We start from the raw sequence: 19672 nt of genomic DNA, 5'->3' as shown, positions 1-19672 counted from the left end.
TAGGAGGCTGGAAGGAGAGGCTGCGTCTCAGACTGGTTGGCTGGAGCCTCATGAGGTCAACCTACCCTACAGAACCCAGAAATGGTGCCCTGGTCACGTTGGCGGGGCTCCGGGTTGCCCTTACCTACTTCCTGTTTCTGCCCAAGCCGGTGAAGTGTATCCTGACGTGGTGAGGCTCGAAGGGTCCCTGCTCTGGGGCCACCTGTGTTTTGCTCCTTCTGCATTAAACTGGAAAGCTTCTCCTTTTCCACCACATTCTTATAAGCATCAGCCTCGTGTGTTGGGGGAGAATAAAGTAGGAGCTTCCTATACGCCAAGATTTAGGGGTGCCAGATAAAGCCCTGTTCCCTGAGGAGACCTGCCACCTGGCTTAACATTCCCACAGGACACCCTCCTTCCAGGTAAGGCATCGAAAGTGGCTGCTAAAAAGCAAATGAGGTTTGGGAGGTCTAACAGATAATCCTATTCTCTGTCATTAATGCCTGTCAAATTCATTGATAAGATTTGCCCTTTGGGACATTTGAACTCTGAAAATAGCACTCTGGACTGGTTACTTTTTACTGCACGCTGGAGCCCAAATTTTCAGATTTGGATTCCTGCATATTTTTGCCAGTGATGATTCCAGCCATCGCATTGAGATTTCATGTAGAAAGTGTGGAATCATGATGCTATCAAACACGAAACAGTCCACGCTTTACAGCCCACATTCCTCAGCTGTTTCAAAGGCTGTGTTCTTTGTGTTGTAAGAAGGCAAAAGCCAAACCAAGATGGGGTGTCGGGGGGAATGTTTATATACTCTGGCCTCCCAACGATCCAAACCAGGGAAGGAAAGTGAGAGATTATAAAGAATGCAGAGCAGCAGATTAGCAGTAAAGAAGTTTATGTCTCTACATAGTAGTCTCCCCTTCTCTGTGGGAGATACAGGCTTTCTGAATTCACTTTTGCCTGGGCCAGTGGTTGGCAACCTGCTCTGTGGAGTGCAGGTGTGTTCTGGTCTGTTCCCCCAGCCGTATGATAAGCCAAAGAGGATAGTCTCCATCCCAGCAGGGGTGGACGATGGCATTTTGGAGGGTAAGTTCAAAATAGGAGAGTATTACCAAGTCCATTTGACTTCATAACTAGACCACATTCTCCAAACCAGTTTTGTAATGAAGCCAGCATTTTATTTTATTTTTTTAAGATTTTATTTATTTATTTGAGAGAGAGAGAGAGAGAGAGCACAAGCAGGGAGGATGGGCAGAGGCAGAGGGAGAAGCAGACTCCCTGCTGAGCAGGGAGCCCGAAGCGGGGCTCGATCCCAGGACCCTGGGATCATGACCTGAGCCGAAGGCAGACGCTTAACCGACTGAGCCACCCAGGCGCCCCAAAGCCAGCATTTTAATCTCCAAAATTATTTCCTAAAAATAAAATTTTAACATATATAAATTTATATATAAAAATACAAAAGCATATATAAAATTTATAGCTAAAAATAATCCTAAAAATTCAAACAGAAGAAGAGACATACTCTTTTGTCGTCACCCTGCATCTAGAGGGACTCTAGCTTCCACCTACCAGTTTTCCGTAGCGCACCGCCAGCGCCTCAGGGCTTGAGGCGAGAGTTCACCAGGCTAGTTCTGACTCAGCCTTTACCGACAGCCTCACCCAGGCTGCGATTACTCATGTGTGTATGCGCACGGGCTGGGTCTGCCACTTCTCCACGCTCTCAAGAAAGAGTGTCCTCCACAGCCCCCAGAACAGTGCATATACGGAATCCTGATATCCACTAAACAAATGTTTCTGTGTTGGATACCAGGAAGGATACTGAGGTTACAAAGTAAAAGAAAAACCACGAATTCTTTGGATGATCTCACAAACAAGTCACATCGACGACTGGCATAGAGGTACATGCAAGGGGTTGTGGACACAGAGAGGAGGGGATTTTTAACTCTATCTAGGGAAGGAAGGGCTTCAAAGAGCATATATATATTTTTTGACTTCGAGTAATAGAATATCCACCTACAGTAGTCGAAAAAGTAAAGGTGTTTCTCTTCTCATACAACAAGAAGTGTGGAGACCAGGAAGTACAGGGTTGGTCTGGATGCCATTAAGAACCAGGTTCCCCAAAAACCCCCAAACCAAAAAACAAACAAACAAACAAAAACAGGTTCCTTTTGTCCTGGCCATGGGGAAAGAAGGCTTTATTTACTTTAAATCTTGCCCATTGTGGATTTAATATGAAAGCTCCATTCTTACATTCATATTTCTGAATTTCTCCAGCGACTAAAATACATTCCGTGGTTGTTATTATTTTATTTATTATTATTTTATTATTACTTTAGTGTATTTTATTATTTAATAATACACTCGGGCCAAATATGTTTCTTTTTTTTTTTAATGCTACATGCATGAAGAGCCTTTCAGTTCTGCAGCGGTGACTGAAGGCCCCGCTTGTTTCAAGTGTTGGTGAATGTACCTTGTAACAATCGTTTTGGAGTACCAGGATAATTTCTTTCCCACTCTAGTAAAAATGCCAAACTAGGTCAACATCAGTTGTCTTTTAAATAGTTTAGGGAGAAAAAGCAAGGTTGCAATTTATTAAAACTGCCTTTGTTTGATTACACAAGAGTAATACACATACATTTTATTTATTTATTTATTTTTTTAAATACACATACATTTTAGAAGCTGTAGGCAATAAAGGAGGCTGTATAAGCCAGAGGTGTGAAAAGGGACAAATGGGGCCCCCTGGAGTTGTGCAGTGCACATCCTATGAGACTGTATATGGCAACGTCTTTCTGAACACATAGCACATAAGTGAAACAATTCCCCATAATTCTACCTTCCAGCAACAATATTAATATTTTTCAAAGTTTCCTTCCAGTCTTTCTTCTAGGTACATTGTGTTTTTAAATGATATTACAGGGGTGCCTAGGTGGCTCAGTCGGTTAAATATCTGTCTTTGGCTCAGGTCACAATCTCAGGGTCCTGTGACAGGCTCCCAGCTCAGCAGGGAGCCTGCTTCTTCCTCTCCCTCTGCCTCTCCCCCTGCTTGTGCTCTCTCTCTCTCTCAAATAAATAAATAAAATCTAAAAAAATAAATGATATTACAAAGTACATCTGCTTTATAACCTCCTTCACTTAACAATTAATTATGAACTTTTAAGTAGTTAAATATTCTTAAAAACATCATTCTCAATTGTGCCATATTTTATTATTTCATTTAACAAACGCTTACATGGTTGACCCTTGAACAACATGGTGGTTAGGGGCACCAACTCCCCTGTGCAGTTGAAAATCCACGTATACATCGGGCTCCTTGCTCAGCAGGGAGCCTGCTTCTCCCTCTCTCTCCCTCTGCTTGTGTTCTCTCTGTCAAATAAATAAAATCTTTAAAAAAAGAAAAAGAAAAAAGGGACGGCTGGGTGGCTCAGTCGGTTAAGCGGCTGCCTTCAGCCCAGGTCATGATCCCAGGGTCCTGGGATCGAGCCCCACATCGGGCTCCCTGCTCAGCAGGGGAGCCTGCTTCTCCCTCTCTCTCCCTCTGCTTGTGCTCTGTCAAATAAATAAAATCTTAAAAAAAAAAAAAAAGAAAAGAAAAAAGAAAATCCACATATAACTTTTGACTCCCTAACGACCTACTGTTGACAGGAAGCCTTACTAATAACATAAACAATACATATTTTGTATGTTATATGTATTCTTACAATAAAGTAAGCTAGAGAAAAGAAAATGTTATTAAGAAACTCATACAGAAGAGAAAATACATTTACAGTACGGTATTTATCAAAACAAAAAAATCTGTGTGTAAGTGGACTCGTGCAGTTCAAACCCATGTTGTTCAAGGGTTAACCATACAATATTTTCTTAAATTTCTTTTTTGAGAGAGAGTGTGCAGTGGGAGAGGGGCAGAGAGACAGGGAGAGAATCTTAAGTAGACCCTGCGCTGAGCGTAGAGCCAGAAAGAGGGCTCGATCTCACAACCCTGAGATCATGATCCGAGCAGAAATCAAGAGTCAGACACTTAACCAGCTGAGCCAACCAGGCGCCCCTGTATAGTATTTTCTACATGCCAGTCACTATCCTAAACTCATTAAAATTATTAACTCATATAATCCTGCACAGATATCTTTGTTTGCCTTTCCAGACACCTCTACCTTCTTCCACCCTTCTCTGTGCCCCAGAAGGCCGACCTGCATAGATCAATAAGCTTTTGTACCCTCTTAACTTCCCTTGGGTTTGGCCAGTGACGAGTTGTGGTAGATTGGATTTCATTCCCAACTCCACTCCCTCTCTTCCTGTGTTCACATTTGCCATGTGAATGTGCCTTCTAGTAGAGTATATGGAAGAGAAATATTTCTACTCCACTGATCTTAGGCTCAGTCATGTGACATGCTTTGGCCAATGGAATGGCTGTAGACTTGGGGTAATCAGAGGCCTGAAATGGACTTGTCTGTCTGGTTTGGCCTCTTGACTGCTGGCCCCAAGATAAAAGGCCTTCAAAGCTGACCAGAACCCAACCAATCCAAAGCCTGAAGCAGAGCCACCCAGTCAACCTGGGAGTGAGAAAAACAAATGTTTGCTGTTGGTAGCCACATGTTTGTATATAGCACTGTTGTAGCAATGGCTGACTCATCACGGGTGTCTCAGAAGGACCCTAGACAGTGAGGTCAGTGTATGTATGAAGGCTCAGTGGGCTTTCATCAAAAAGCATAGCTCCTCCTAGATTGACCTCTTTCTCCCTCTCCCTCTCTCTCTCCCCCTCTTTTTCTCTCTCTCCAGGTTCCAATCCCTACCCAACTGCTTCCTATGACTTCCTACTTTACTAGCCCAGAGCACTGCACTATCCTTGCTGCTTGCCCAACACCTTGCCCCCACCTCTGTAAAAAGTCCCTTTGTTAGGGCACCTGGATGGCTTAGCTGGTTAAACATCTGCTTTCGGCTCGGGTCCTGATCCCAGCGTCCTGGGATCAAGTCCTGCATCAGGCTCCCCACTCTGTGCGGAGGCAGAGGCTCTGTGGGGAGCCTCTGCCTCTCCCTCTGCCTGCCGCTCCCCCAGCTCATGCTCTCTCTCTCTCTCTGTCAAATGAATAAATAAAATCTTTTTTTAAAAAAAGAGTCCCTTTGTTAAATTCTCATCAAATTACCCAATTTCAGTGTGTCATTGGTTTCCCCTGTGGACTCTGATAAACATCCTCATAACTATCCTATGAGGTAGGTACTGTTGCTATTCCCACTTTGCTAATGACACTGAAACTCACACCTTGTACAAGGTCATGCAGCAAGTAAGTGGCAGAGATTTGAATCCAGGCAGGCTGGATTCACACGGCCTGGATTCACACTGACTTCACTCTGTGACTGTAGGTCCACCTAATAGGCCCATCACAGTTTATTTACTGTCAGACATTTAGATTGTGTTTATATGTTTGCTCTCAGGTTTTTTGTTTGTTTTTTTTTTTTTTCTGTTGTACATACTGCTGTTGTGAGCAATCTCTGCATAAATATTTGCTCATTTTCAGGGTTAAGAGCATTTCTTTTTTAAGATTTATTTATTCATTTTATAGAGAGAGAGCATGCAGGGGGTAGGGGCAGAGGGAGAAGGAGTCTTTAGACTCCAAGCTGAGCGCAGAGTCGGACCAAGGCTCTATCTCAGGACCCTGAGATCACAACCTGAGCCAAAAACAAGAGTCAGAGGCTTAACTGACTGCCCCACCCAGGCGCCCCAGGGTTAAGAGCATTTTTTAAAGGCGAAATTGTTGAATTAAAAAACATGAACTTCTCTGTTTTCTAACTCTTTCTTTGTTTTTAAGATTATTTCTTTTTGACTATAAAAATGACTAGATTTGATGAGCACAATTCTAGCATTACAGAAGTGTATATTGTAGGACACGAACAACCCTGTAATTCCATGCCCCCAGAAAACCATTGGCCCAGGATTTGTTAGGTTCTCTTTAATAACAATTAATAGTAATTATTAATTTTTCTTATGGGAAAACCAACAAATATGTTCCGTGGAAATGCAAAAAGGAAAAAAATCGTTTGTAATGCACAATTCATGCTGTGTGTGTGTGTGTAAACAAACACAAGACCATATTGTGAATACAATCTAGTAACATGCATTTTTCACTTTGCAATACACATTGTCATGAATATTTATCATGTCATTGACTATTCTTCTACAGTATCAGCTGCGTAGTACCTTCGATAACTACCTTGTGTTCTACTGAATAATAAAATGCACCGTCATTGGTGCAACCAATTCCCTAGAAATAGACATTTAAGTTATTTCTCCCTTTTAAGTACAGTAAATACAATTCCCATGGACATAATTATAAAGAGATATCTGCACATACTTCTGATTATTCCTTTAAAAAATATTCTAGATAAGGAATTGCTGGATCAAAATGAATGCACGTTGATAAGGCTTTTGATTTATAATACAACTGGCCCTACAGAAAGGCTGCCAGTTTAGTCTCCCACCAACAAGGATATTATTGTTTAAAGTTTTGCCAGTATGATTAAGTTAAAGAAAAAAAAAAGGGAGGAGGAGGTCTTCTGGGTCGTTATTTACTCTCATTTGCTAACTAAGGAGATAGAACTTTTCCTAATTTTGTTGTCATTTGTACTTCTGTGGCAAATTATGTACTTTCCCATTTTTCTGTTAGCATGTTAATTCTTTTCTTAATGATTTGTAAGAATTCTCTTAAATTGTCATATATGCGACAAAGGTTTTTTCCGCATTGTCATTTCTATTGTACTTTTTTAAAACGGATTTTTCATGCAGTCAAATCTAATCTGTTTTTACGTTTATGGTGTCCTCCTTACGTGTTATATTTAGAAAGGTTTTCTTCATCCAAAAATCACGTAATCATTGATCCTTCTTCTAATTCTTCCGTAGCTTTATTTTTTTTATGTTAAAAGTTGTAAGCCATCTGAAGTTTATTTTGGTATTTTGGGAGAGATAGGAACCTAGTTTATGTTGTGTTCAAATGATCAGTCTATTCTCCCAACATCATTTACAAAGTAAACCATTCTTCCCCAATTGACCTGAACCACCTTTATCATATACCAAATTTTGGTATATTTCCTGGACTTTTTATTTTGTCTCATTGATTGAATAATTCTGTGCCAAAACCTCACTGCTTAAAGTACCAAAGTTTATTATCATTTTATTTTTAAATATTTTATTTATTTGTTTGTTTGTTTAAGAGAGAGAGTACCCAAGCAGGGGGAGGAGCAGAGAGGCAGGGAGAGGGAGGGGGAAAGAATCTCAAGCAGACTCCTCTCTGAGTGCGGAGTCCCATGTGGGGCTGGATCTCATGACCCTGAGATCATGACCTGAGCCGAAACCAAGAGTTGGGCACTTAACTGATTGAGCCACCCGGGGGCCCCTATTTTATTTTCTTTAAGGAGGCTCCATGCTGAGTGTGGACCCCAACCCGGGGCTCAAACTCATGACCCTGACATCAAGACCCAAGCTGAGATCAAGAGTCCAATGCTTAACCAACTGAGCCACCCAGGTGCCCCCAAAGTACCAAGGTTTAGTAACTTTTAATAACTAGTAGCTAGTAGCACAACCCCCTCCCCTTCATTCATAATTGTTCTTTTTCAAAAATTTCTCACACTTCTCTTCAGGGGGTATTCTAGCAAATGAACTTTAGAATCACTTTTGCCTCGTTCCAAAAATAAACAAAAAACCTTCCTGAAAATTTTTTTTTAAGATTTTATTTATTTATTTGACAGAGAGAGAGATAGCGAGAGAGGGAACACAAGCAGGGGGAGCGGGAGAGGGAGAAGCAGGCTTCCCACTGAGCAGGGAGCCCAATGCAGGGCTCATCCAAGGACCCTGGGATCATGACCTGAGCCAAAGGCAGACACTTAACGACTGAGCCACCCAGGTGCCCCTGAAATTTTTTAAAGATTTACTTATTTATTTTGAGAGAGAGTGGTGGGAGGGACAGAGAGAGAGAGGGAGAGAGAGAATCTCCAGCAGACTCCCCACTGAGTGTGGAGCCCAATGTGGGTCTCAATCTCATGCCCTGAGATCATGATCTTAACCCAAACCGAGAGTAGGGTGCTCAATCGACTGAGCCATCAGGCACCTCCTGAAATTTTAAAACTGCACTCAACATATTAAATAATTTTGAAGAACCTACCTTTGCAATATTGAATTGTTCCATTTAGAAAGACAATATTCCATGTTCCACTCGTGCAGACCCTTTGGGTATCAAAGTACAATTTGTGTTTTCTTCACAAAAATCTTGTGCAATTATTTTAAATACTGGAAGATATGGGAAGTTGAAGCTCTATGGTGGATATTTTCAAATTCCAGAGAGCCCTGATGAGGAACCAAAAGACTTAAAAGAGACTGGCTCAGTCAGTAGAGTATGTGACTCTTGATCTCGGAGTCATAAATTCAAGCCCCACGTTGGGTGTAGGGATTATTAAAAAAGTAAAATCTTGGGGCACCTGGGTGGCTCAGTCATTAAGTGTCTGCCTTCGGCTCAGGTCATGATCCCAGTATCCTGGGATCGAGCCCCACATCAGGCTCCCTGCTCAGCTCAGGAACCTGCTTCTCCCTCTCCAGCTCCCCCCTGCTTGTGTTCCCTCTCTCAGTCTGTCTCTGTCAAATAAATAAATAAATAATCTTAAAAAAAAAAAAAGTAAAATCTTGGGGCACCTGCCTGGCTCAGTTGGTAGAACATGCGACTCTTGATCTCAAGGTTGTGAGTTCAAGCCCCACGTTGGGTGTGGAGCCTACTTAAATAAAATAAAATAAAATAATAAAATAAAATCTTTAAAAAAATCCCTAAAAGCTAGGTTTTATTTTATTATTTTTTTAAGATTTTATTTATTTATTTGAGAGAGAGAGCCCGAGTGGGTAGGGTCAGAGGGAGAAGCAGACTCCCCGCCGAGCAGGGAGCCCGATGCAGGACTCGATCCCGGAATTCCAGGATTATGACCCGAGCCAAAGGCAGTCGCTTAACCAACTGAGCCACCCAGGCACGCCCTAAAAGCTCGGTTTTAGCTATTCACTTAATACCTAGAAAAATTCACAAAGCTTTCCTCACCCTCAGTTTCCTCAACTGGACTAATAACCCTTGCCTTTGCCTACTTTTTTGGTCTGAGGCTCAGCAAGACCCCTGCTGTAGAGAGAGCCATGTTAATACAAGGGTTATTATTTTGCCAATATATGGCTACCAGTGGGAACAGAGGGATTTTACCATATAAAACAATCCAACCGATCAAGAAATAATTACGCAGTAAAGTGCCCAACTATTTTGCCAGAACTAAGTGTTTTGTTTTGTTTTGTTTTGTTTTTTTCTGAACGTGTTACCTTCTGTGCTAACACCAGGAAAAGTCCCAGCAGACCAGAATGCATTGGTCGTCCTAGCTGGTAGGCATCCCCTCCAAACTCTAATAATTCCGCTATAATTCCGGAGACAGAACAGGCCCGTGCTCACAAGGTGTTTCCAGTCTAGTAGTAGTGGAGATCTAGTGTCTGCCTATGACATGATGAGGGAATGTGTACATACTAAGCTGTTCCGTGATGACTGGTAGAGCAATAGGGCTCCCAAAGGGGGATGCCTGGTTTGGACTGGAGACTGCAATGGAAGTGCCTGAACTAGACCTGAGAACCAGAGCGTATGTGTGGATGGGATTCCAGATGGGGAGGGAACAGAAGGTAAGAATCAGAGTGCTATTGCATTGAAGATATGATTGAGCATTCTGCCCCCGACCTGACACAAGGGGGCTACTCAATGAACGCAAGTTCAATCGCATTTGAGGGACCTGGTAGACACGAACTGGAATACGCATGGAGCATCTGTTTAGGGTTGCACACCCTGAAGCTCGCAACAGGGAACAACTGGAAATGCACAGCACCACCTAAGAGGCTCTCTTACAAAACGCTAAGTAAAATAACGGGAAATTTATACAACCAGTATGTTTCTCTTTTTCCTTTGGCATACAGAGTTTTAACGCTAAATTTAGTGCCCAGGACAACTTCAAGAACTAGTTCCCATTTACTCCCTCCACTTCGTTCAGTCAGGCATTGTTCTTTCATATCCCGAAATATCACAGTTTGCATTGCTTGGGGAGGGGGGCACCCGGCTGGCTCAGTCGGTGGAGCACATAGCTCTTGACCTAAGGGTTGTTAGTTTGAGCCCCTTGTTGGGTGTAGAGATTGCATTTAAAAAAATCTTTTATTTTATTTTTTTAAAAGATTTTATTTATTTATTTGACAGAGAGAGACACAGCGAGAGAGGGAACACAAGCAGGGGGAGTGGGAGAGGGAGAAGCAGGCTTCCCGCCGAGCAGGGAGCCCGATGCGGGGCTCGATCCCAGGACCCTGGGACCATGACCTGAGCCGAAGGCAGACGCTTAACGACTGAGCCACCCAGGCGCCCCAATTTATTTATTTTTTTAAAAAATATTTATTTATTTATTTGACAGAGAGAGACACAGCGAGAGAGGGAACACAAGCAGGGGGAGAGGGAGAGGGAGAAGCAGGCCTCCCGCCGAGCAGGGAGCCCGAGGCGGGGCTCGATCCCAGGACCCTGAGCCGAAGGCAGACGCTCAACGACTGAGCCACCCAGGCGCCCCTAAAAAAATCTTTTAAAAAAACTTACGACCTGAAAAACATGTTATGAAAAAATTAGAATATAAAGAAAAAGGTGAAGATGAAAGTCAGAATTTCTGATATTCCCTCTAAGTATAGACACTGTTAATGTTTTAGTGTACCCTCCCTCCCCCTACGCCCCCATCAACTTATTCTTTCTGGATATTGAACCGAGTATGTTTTCTTTTTTTTTTTTAAGATTTTATTTATTTGAGAGAGAGCATGAGCAGGGGGAAGGGGCAGCGGGGGAGGGAGAGGCAGACTCCCTGCTGAGCAGGGAGATGTGGGGCTCAATCCCAGGACCCTGAGATCATGACCTGAGCCGAAGGCAGCTGCTTAACTGACTGAACCCTTCCAGGTGCCCTGGAATAGTTTTCTAACTTGCTTTTTTAACTTAATACTTCATGAAGATTTTTCCATTTCAATAAATTGCTTCTATATCAGCACTTTTAGCTGTTACATATCATTTCACTTCATGGTGATACACTAATTTATTTAACTAGTCTCCCACAACAATAGGACCATTGAGATTTTTCTCGGTCTCGTTTTGTTCTGCATTATGCAGTTGTCTGGTCATTTGAATAAAGTCCTAGAACTAACATCACTGGGCAAAATCTAAATGTATTTTATATAATATCACTTACAGGTGAAGAAGCCAATTCTTGGGACAGATTGCCCAGGTTCAAATCCCCTATTTTCCAGCTCTGTGGCCATGAGTCTCTTCTTTAATCCTTCCAACCCTTGTTTTTCATCTGAAATTAAGATCGTAATTGTACCCACTGCATAGGGCTGTTGTGAGGATTTAAATGAGATGATATATGTGAAGCTCTCAGCACAGTGTCTGACACAGAGTGGACACTAAATATGTTCTATAATTATTTTGCAAAAGTGACCTCCAGAAAGATAGTATCTGGAGATAACCAATTTGCACCGATAACAAAGGTCAATGGCCTTTGAGGGAGCTGATAGGATTTAATTCAAATAAAAGTTAAAAAGTAGCAATACATGCTGGTCCTTTGCCCACCAGGATGACACTGAGCAATGTCCCCAAGAACGTCAGCCTATCCTTCCACGAGTGTTTTAATCCAGTCCCCCTAGTGGCCAAAGGACTGAATTTTCAACATAACTAAACTAACCGAGTTCTTTTAAGGTTAATTCACAAAAGGGAAATAAAACAACTTCATTTTTTTTAAAGATTTTATTTATTTATTTGAGAGAGAGAGAGAGCACGAGCTTAAGCAGGGGAAGCAGCAGAGGGAGAGGGAGAAGCAGACTCCCTGTTGAGCAGGGAGCCTGATGCGGGGCTCCATCTCAGGACCCCGGGATCATGACCTGAGCTGAAGGCAGCTGTTTAACCAACTGAGCCACCCAGGCGCCCCGATTTTTTTAAATAGAAAATTTGTAATGGCTCAAGTAACACCCCTCAAGATCATCTCAGGTCTCTGCCTTCTGAAAGTTGCTAGCCTACTTTTCCCAGAGAGCTGTGGTTTGTCCCTGGTGAAGAAGAATAAATCTGGCTAAAGCAGAGGTTCTCAATCTTGGCTGAGCCTCAGTATCCTGAAAAATAGAGATTCTCCAGAGATTCTGATTTAATCAGACAGTAGTGTGGCTGAGTATCAGAATTTTAAAAAGCTCTCCAGGAAATTCTAATGTTCACCTGAGGCTAAAGACAGTTGGCAAGAATGCCCTCAAATTCATCTTAATCTCTTTTCCATCCATTTTTCAACTGGACGGACTCCGGAGGATTTGCTTCCTCTCTCACCAATTTCCTCTGCTCTTAGGAGGGTTCCAAAGAGAATAAACAATAAGTGTGAATAATCCTCCTGGGTCTAACTTCCCATTGCCTCTACCTGGCTAGAAATAAAGTGTGAGCCACATAAGTAATTTAAAATTTTGTGGCTAGCCACACTTATCCAGAGAAAAAGAAACAGGTAAAATAATTTCAATAATATGTTTTATTTAACCCAAACATACCTAAACCAATATCATTTCAATGTATAATTAACATGTAATATTATTAATGAGCTCTTTTACTTTTTTTTATACTAGGTTTTATTTTGTTGTTGTTGTTGTTTTTTAAGATTTTATTTATTTATTTGACAGAGAGAGAGTGAGAGCACGAGCGGGAGTGGGGAGGCAGAGGGAGAGGGAGAAGCAGGCTCCCCACTGAGCAGGGAGCCTGATGTGGGGCTTGATCCCAGGACCCTGGGATCATGACCTGAGCTGAAGGCAGATGCTTAACCGACTGAGCCACCCAGGCGCCCCTCATACTAGGTCTTTGAAATCTGGTGATATTTTACCCTCAAAGTACATATCCATTCAGACGGGCCATTTAAAGCGTTCAAGAGCCATATGTGGCTAGTCGCTGCCATATTGGACAGCACAGGGCTAGGGATTAAATGCAAATGAAGTCACTCGCTAGGGCTCAGCCTCCCTTAAAATGGGGATATTTGTAGTGCTGCTCCTTAACACTGTCACAAGGATCAATGAAATGCCTATTACAGTGCTGGGTGGTTAGTGAGCTCTCAGCAATGTGTAGTTTCTCTTGTGCTAAGGGGAAGAGATGCGCTGGGTTGGGTGGTAGATGGACAGACTCCTCTTATCTCTTTAAAACAGGGTTCTTTCAGTATGCTTAACCCATCTTCCCTTTTGCTAACCACAAAAAGCTCATGGTTTCCTTTGTGATTATTATTTATTTCAAAATACAATTTAAAAAACTCAATATCGTGACTAAAAATAAAGGAAATAGCCCAAAGACTGCTTTGTCGTCACTCTCCCTCTTCCAAACCTGGAAGCATGTGCCCTCCCTCCCTGTCTACTGTGAATCCTGCTCTAAACCATCTTTCTCATTTCAAGGCTGCTGCCTAAACTTCAGATGAGCCTTACATTCCTGTAAGGTTTTAAGTTTAAAATAATTTCTTTATCATTACAAAAATAACGTATGTTCCCTAAACAAAAATCAGAAAATACAGAAAAGCAGAAGGCACAATATTGGAACCACTGGATCTGCACCATCCACAGGATACGTACACTAACACCCGGGGTAGATCCTTGAAGCAGCTGTTTCCAAGCCTGGAACAGGATCCTGTTCAACAGGATCACCTGGGCATTCTAAGCTATATGATGCCTAACACCACCCCGGAGAGACTGTGATTTAATTGGACTGGGTGCCACTTGGGCACCAGAATTTTTTTAATGCACCTGGCTGGCTCAGTTGGTGGAGCATGCCACGCTTGATCTCAGGGTTGTAAGTTCGAGTCCCACATTGGGTATAGAGATTAGTCAAAAAATCAAATCTTAAAAAAATAAAAAGTAAATAGATGCTTCCCCAGGTGAGTTCTAATGAACACCCAAGGTAAGGACCAGTGTCCTGGAGCAGTGAGTCTCAGACTTTAATTTGCACTCCAATTGTGGCAATCTCGTCAAAATGCAGATTCTGATTGAATAGGTCTGGAGTGGGGCCCCAGAGTCTTTTTTTTTTTTTAAGATTTTATTTATTTATTTGAGAGAGTGAGTGAGAGAGAGAGAGCACCAGAAGGGGCAGAGGGAGAGGGAGAAGCAGACTCCCCCGCTGAGCAGGGAGCCACACGTGGGGCTCGATCCCAGGACCCCTGGGATCATGACCTGAGCCGAAGGCAGACGCTTAACGACCGAGCCACCCAGGCACCCCTCCACAAACAATTCTTATATACTATCCCTCTCTCTTCTTCCCAGACCTTGAGAACCACTGATTTAACAATTTCCTATTTTAAGGGCACTAAATTTCCAACCGTTTTTCAGGGAAACATAGCAAAAAAAAAAAAAAAAAACTGGAAAAATAAAGGTAGATCACATCGATCTCATGAAGTGTTATTACTGTCTCCCTTTTATAAATAAGTAAAATGTTCATGTGTAAAAATTTGCCCATGAGATTCTGCTATTCACTTGGTTTGAGAATCATCAAAATCCTGATTTAACCCTTTCGTTCTTGTGGGAAGGACAACAGTGTTTCCTAGATAAAGCCAAGCTCAGAGTGCTGGGCACACCCAAAGCCCTGCCAGATCCCTGTGTTGAGGAGCAAGACCCCAGACAAAGCCACATGTCTCTATGGCCACAGGCCAAAGGACCAAGGAAACCAGAGCAAGGTCAGCCAGTGAGTAGCCAAGCCAGCCGCCTACAAGGAGCTCTGCTATCAAACCCTTTGCTCATCAGACAGGAGGCAATACCATGAGACATAGAGGCTGTAGAGGCCCAGAACTCTCGAAAAGCAGAAGCTGGGAGAGAGCAGAAGCCATGAGACAGATGGGACGCCTGGGTGGCTCAGTCGGTGGCTCAGTCGGTTGAGGGTCTGCCTTCGGCTCAGGTCATGATGCCAGGGTCCTGGGATCGAGTCCTGCATCGGGCTCCTTGCTCAGCTGGGAGTCTGCTTCTCCTGCTGCCTGCTGGTTCCCCTGCTTGGTCCCCCTGTTTGTGTGCACTCTCTCGTTCTCTCTCTCTCTCTGACAAATAAATAAATAAAATCTTAAAAAAAAAAAAAAGAAGAAGAAGAAGCCATGAGGCAGAAAAAAGAAGAGTGAGAGGTGGGCTGACAACAACATAAGTGTGAGAAGCAGAAGCAGAAGGGGGCTGTGTCATGCTGAGAAGTGGGCACTCTCCTGCCAAGGTGGGAACAGGTCACTGTCCTTCGGGCTCTGGGTCCTGGACCCCCTCCCGCTCCCTGAGCTGTGTTCCAATGAAGCCCAGCTGGGAAGCCACTCTAGGTGCCTCTGGGGCCCTGATCCCCACAATTACTATGGGGACTCTTCACAGTAATTGTGTACCCTCCTGCCCAATAAGGGAAGGGAATTATTTAAGGTAAACCAAAAGAGACTTCATTACAAGCAAAAGAGTCCAACACATGCTCCTCATAATTTGATTCATTTCTTACATTTTGCGACTAAAAACTGTAAAATCTGATTTTAATGGGAAGAAAAGTGAAAACAGGGTGACTGAATGAGGTTGAGACTGGGGATCCCTAGGGAAGCAAGAGAGAAGGAAGACATTGCAGAGAGGGTAGAAAAGAGGAAGATGGAAACAGACCTTTCCATCAGCAGCCAGTCTAGACTATTCCTGGAAGGTTCAACGACCCAGTCAGAAAGAGGACCCAACCGGTGGCCAGAGTCAGAGGGAAGGGAAACTGAGCTGCACAGTGTTGTCCAGAAGGTGCTCAGGGGGCGGTGTGATGACCAGAGCAGGCCAGATGGTCCAGGAAGCAGGTGACCCCCCTGAAGTGGCCTTTGCTCTGTTGATGACCCATCAGAAGTAGCAATGAGATTTGCCCACCTGGAATCCAATCTTTCCATCTGGAACAAGAATAAAGATCCTGGTGCACTTTCAGAGGACAGAACTTAGGCATCCAAAAAGTCCCCACCATTTCCCCTAAGACAAAAGATGTGCAAGCAAGAACTGGAGAGTCAGGGATCAGCAACTTCCTGTGACCAGTGGGCTGACTGGCTGATACAAGTCCTCAGGTACCATCTAACTCCCAGAGAAGCCTGGATTATACATGTATCTCTCCCAAAGCTCCTATTTAGTGACATAAGAAAACAATAATAGCAATAGCGAATATGTGGTAAGTCCTTAATGTGGGCCAGACACCAGGTCATAAGCCTCAAACCCATTATCTCATTTGATTTTTACATCAGCCTTATGAAGTGGGCACTAAGACTCTCCCCATGTTACAGATAAGCTGATGCTCAGAGAGGCTCATTAGTTTGACCAATGTCATAAAGCTAATTAGAGCAGAAATGGGATTCCCACTATATCTGTCTGAATCCAAAGCCTGAGCTCTTGGTCACTTGAGCCATACTGACTCTCTAATCAATTACAATATTAAAAGGGAGTATAGCGATGATCTAAATTCAAAGCTCCATTTAAAATATGAAAACATAGGGGCGCCTGGGTGGCTCAGTCAGTTGGGGGTCTGTCTTCGGCTCAGGTCATGATCCCGGCATCCTGGGATCGAGCCCCCGCATCAGGCTCCAGCCCCGTGTCGGGTTCCATGCTCAGCGGAGAGCCTGCTTCTCCCTCTCCCTCTGCTTGCCTGTCTGCCTACTTGTGATCTCTCTCTCTGTCAAACAAATAAATAAAATCTTTAAAAAATATAGAAAACATGTTCAAAACCTCCTCATTTCACAGAGTTGTGGACTTGGAAAATTCCAAGAGAAACCCAGGTACCCCGTCTGGCAACCGATGGTGAAGTCAAGCACCTAGAAGCCTCGACTTTCACTTGCAAACATGGCCAGACGTTTCTCATTTATAATGTACTGAACACTTTCCAGAACCTTCCATCTGAGTGTTTCTCCTGGTGGTAGAAAACTCTGAAAAGCCATTAGGTCTTGAATCAGACAGGCAAATCAAGCTGGTACGGTGAATAAACACCATCTTTCATCAGAGAAAGGGATCAGCAAGTCCCTAAACCAACACAGGGCTTTACTGTTTATCAGCAAGTGGCAACTCCAGACCTTGTTCCAACGGTGCAGAGAGGGCCTCACATATTTCCTCTGGGGAAGTGTCTACAAAGGTGACTGGGGAGACCACGGGATTGTGGGGCCAAGTCTGAGGACTGTGGAGAAAGGAGTGGTAGAAATTCCTTTTACTTTGTCCTATTTTATCAGGCCTGCCGAAGAGAAACATGGTCTGTTGAACTAAATTCTTATCCAAACAATACAATTAACTTCCTCCTCCTCCTTTTCCTTTTCCTTCTCCTCCTTTTCCGGCTCCCTGAAGCTTCCAGAGAGCAAATTTTACATCTTTCATTCAGTATTACTTCTGTGCCTGCTGAGACTACAGCTTACAGTGTGCGTCCGCTTAGAGATAGGTCTCACCTTACCAACTGTGATTTGATTTGAAGGATGGTGAAGGGCCAATCTGTCCAAGTGCTGGACACTATTATTTTTCAAATTTACTTGCCAGATGGTTCCAATGCTGTTAGACTATTCAAAAGCCTAAGAGAGAAAGCAAGCTTTCAGACTCTTATTATATTGATTCCAAAACCTGAAAAATATGGCATCCAAAAGAAAACTACAAATTTCACTCATAAATAGCGATTTAAAAAATCTGGAAGATGTGACATTAATTTCTGATAAAAATCTCTTAATTAAAAAGAGGGATATTTCCTTAACATAAGAAACATATGCAGTCACACTGAAGCCAGCATCATGCTTAATTATGAAATACTAAAAGGACACCCAGTAAACCTAAGGAAAGACAAAGATGCCCTCACTGTCACTACTATACATTTCATGTTGTAGTGGATGTATAAGCCAATGCAATTATAGAAGGGAAAGAAATAAGAAGTATAAAAATTAGTAAGGGAAAGACAACTTTCATCATTTGCAGATGTTATGAGGGTACACTTTGAAAACTTAAGGGTAAGAAAATGCACTACAGTGTCTAACTGCAAAATAAATATACCAAAATGGACAGTTTTCCTATCAGTAAATGACTCAGACCCGAGAAAATAGAATTCTAAGGTGGCAGTGGGAAAGATGAGAATCAAACCAATCTGCACTGCAGAATCCCCCACAGGCTCAGGAATTGGTAGGACCAGTTCCCTTCAGAAGTGAAGGAAGAATTAAAGGAAAGAGAACTGATTGAAACACTGTTTGAGAGGCAGTTGAGTCCTAAATACCCTCCCAACTGCCTGCCTCACCACAGCAGAAGACTGGAGGTTTATACTCTGGAAAGGGAACACCGGGGAGGTCTCTGGCTTGGAGAACATTAGGCACACTTGAGGGCAGGGGTACCAGACAGAACACAGGACTAGGTGTTAAATATTGGTTGCTGAAACTTCTGCCCTCTTCCACCTCTGCTCCTAGAAGATCTCAGCCTGGCTTTCTCCATTCCAGAAGGAGGTTGGAAAAGACTTACCTGGGGAATCCAAACAGCTCACAAGGAAAGACATAAAGCTATAGACAAGGGTCACCCCCCTCCATGAAACCATCCAGCCAGAACATGCTACAAATCCTTCCCTACACCTGCAAAGGTTCCAATCAGCTTAAATAGGAGCAGATGACCAAAGATCGCCAGGCATCTGAGGAAAGCTTCTAACATGCAGCATGGAAACCAAATGTACAAACAGAAAAAGAAAGTCGGAGGAAATGGATTATGCAATTATGCAGGGAGAAGAACACGAAAACAAAGACAATAAAAACCATTATTAATATCCTTAGAAACATAAGAAGCTATTGTGAAATTGCATTCACAAAATAAGAATAAAATTCTCTAAAAAAAAAACCAGAAAAAAAAAGAGTGAGAGAGAGTTTTTGGAATTTTTTTAAAGATTTTAATTATTTGAGAGAGAGAGAGCATGCGTCCGCGAGCAAGCAGGCAGGCGGTGGAAGGCGGAGCGGGGCGGGGCGGGGCGGGGCGGGCGGCGGGCGCGGACAGAGGGACAAGCAGACTTTTCACTGAGTAGGGAGCCCCACGCAGGGCTTGATCCCAGGACCCCGATCCCAGAGATCATGACCTGAGCCAAAGGCAGATGCTTAACCAACTGAGCCACACAGGAACTCCAGAGCTTTTGTAATTTAAAGACATGATATCAGAGATTTGTTTTTAATCTACAGAAATTTTGGAAGTCGGTGTGGAGAAAATCTTCCAAAGTATAAAGCTCAAAGACAAAAAGAGAAGGCAAATAGGAGAGAAGATATAAGAAAGTTAGAAGCCTGGTCTTAGAGGTCCAATACCTGAACCACAGGAGTTCCAGAAAGAATAAACAGTGAACATAAAAGGGAGGGAATTATTAAAGAAATAATTTGAGAAAATTTCCCAGAACTGGAGAGCATGAGTTTCTAAATTAAAAGTGTTCAACACAAAGAATTAAAATAGACCTTTACTCACATATATCATTGTAAAATTTCAGAGCAATGAAGATAAACAAACAAACAAAAAATCCTCCAAATTTCTAGTGAGGAAAACAAAAGACCCATATTAAAAAAGATCAGGGAGGGCCTGGGTGGCTCAGTTGGTTAAGCGACTGCCTTGGGCTCAGGTCATGATCCTGGAGTCCCGGGATCGAGTCCCGCATTGGGCTCCCTGCTCAGCTGGGGG

This window comes from Neomonachus schauinslandi, chromosome 8 (genome assembly GCF_002201575.2).
Source record: "Neomonachus schauinslandi chromosome 8, ASM220157v2, whole genome shotgun sequence".
In the NCBI taxonomy this organism is placed as follows: domain Eukaryota; kingdom Metazoa; phylum Chordata; class Mammalia; order Carnivora; family Phocidae; genus Neomonachus; species Neomonachus schauinslandi.
This window is presented reverse-complemented; position numbering follows the sequence as displayed.